Source organism: Argopecten irradians, chromosome 9 (assembly GCF_041381155.1).
Source record: "Argopecten irradians isolate NY chromosome 9, Ai_NY, whole genome shotgun sequence".
NCBI classification, from domain to species: domain Eukaryota; kingdom Metazoa; phylum Mollusca; class Bivalvia; order Pectinida; family Pectinidae; genus Argopecten; species Argopecten irradians.
In genome coordinates this window covers 2356158-2358161 of record NC_091142.1, presented here as the reverse complement: position 1 = coordinate 2358161, position 2004 = coordinate 2356158, and the positions used below count along the sequence as shown (strand labels likewise).

Below are 2004 nucleotides of genomic sequence, written 5' to 3'. Positions count from 1 at the left end.
TAAGATGACCCGCGTTATGAAAATTAACATTTTATTTGTTTTAAAACAAATTGTTCAGAAGGTGATGATACCTGTAGTATTATCTGTAAATTAATAACTTTTGCACCTCTACAAAATTATCGATCTCGTTTTACTTTCCCATTTAAAAAAAATAAAAGCCGTTTCGGAAAGGTAGTGGCCATGTACAAAATATAATATTTGTTCAACCTTTGGGATGATAAACCTCCCGGGAAGTGGTTGTACTTACAAAGTCGGGAACCACAGATTGTTGAAAGTGATTATATCAATTTATGATAATGGTAAATCATGTACTAAATTAAGTGGAAAATTATCTGCAATGTTAAATGTCGGACTCTTACAAGGGGAATCTTTGTCTCCGATACTTTATTCTCTTTTTGTTAATGATATAGAAAGTAAATTGATAAACTCCGATTGTCAAAGCTATCAATAGCAACTTTTAAATTTGTTCATACTTATGTATGCTGACGATACAGTTTTGTTTACTGAAGATGCTAATGACCTGCAAAATATGTTGGATTGTCTGCAAAATTATGCAAATAAATGGAGTTTATCTATTAATATAGATAAAACCAAAATAGTTGTTTTTAGAAAAAGTAAACGCCTACAGGCTGATGAGTACTGGACCTTTCAAGGAAGGGCTATAGATATTGTTGATAATTTTTGTTATTTGGGGCTAGTTTTCAGTTATAATGGGAGATTTACTCTAGCGCTTAATACTCTAGCATCACAAGGAAGAAAGTCATACTATCTCCTTAATAGTAGAATGAAAAAATATATGCTTAATGATGAAACAAAATTATCCTTATTTGATACTTATGTTTCATGTGTGCTTAATTACTGTTGCGAGGTATGGGGCTCTCACCCAGCACCTAAGATTGAATCTGTACATCTTTTATTCCTGAAGAGTTTATTGAATGTGAAAAAACAGTCAATAGTTCTATGGTGTATTTTGAGACTAGTAGGTTTACTTTACATATACAGCGTAAAATAATGGTGATGGAATATTGGTTAAAGCTATTAAGAACAGATAACTGTATTTTAAAGTCATACTATAATGCTCTATTTGAGCTCATTATCAAAAAGCCCAATTATAAATTAAATTTGTTGTATGATGTAAAAAATGATTTAGGTAGATGTGGTTTCAACAATATTTGGATTGCTCAGAATGTAGATAATTACAAACGCTTTTTGGAATTGTATTCACAGCGCTTGCATGATATATTTATTCAGGAACTGCGTTGCGCATTTATAAACATCTTGTTGATAACTTTGAAATTCAATTTTATTTAAAGAAGCCTTTGAATTCTAAAACTAAACAAATATTGAGTAAATATCGCATGCAAGCCCACTATCTGCATATTGAAGCTGGCCGTTATAACGCCGTTCCCAGAGGCGATAGACTTTGTACTGTTTGTGACAAGAATGATATAGAAGATGAAATGTATTTTGTATTACAATGTCCTGCTTATTCTGAGTAACGTAAAAAGTTTATAAAATCTTATTACCACAAACACCCAAGCGTATATAAATTAATTATATTTTTTCATCTAAAAATGTAAAGAGCTTAAATTTGTTGGGAAATATTTGATCCAGGCAACAGAAAAAAGGAAAATTCTCATTAATCTGCAGTAGTATATCATACTCATGTATTAGTCAATTTGTTTAATTTGTAATGAAGTATATCGGAATTATCCTCCGCCATCTTGAAACATAACAATGATTATTGCATTATGTATTTATGTATTGCATTTGGAAAATAAAAACTTGAAACCGTCTAATCTAGGATCAACGAAGATCGGCTACTCCCGGCTAAATTCGTAGAATTCTAAATTCATATTTATATATATAATTACCTGCTTTAGGTTTCAGAACAGATACACATAACACAAGGCCAAATTATATTTACTAAATACCAGGTCAGAGAAATCACTATATTTTGAAGTAAACACAAATCATGTGATCACTAGTTACCAATAATACAAT

General features: G+C 30.6%; 1 pseudogene; it reads left to right on the top strand.

The window, feature by feature from the left end:
* The first annotated feature begins 337 nt into the window (after positions 1-337).
* On the top strand, positions 338-1653 carry LOC138331159 (uncharacterized; annotated as a pseudogene).
* Positions 1654-2004: the final 351 nt, after the last annotated feature.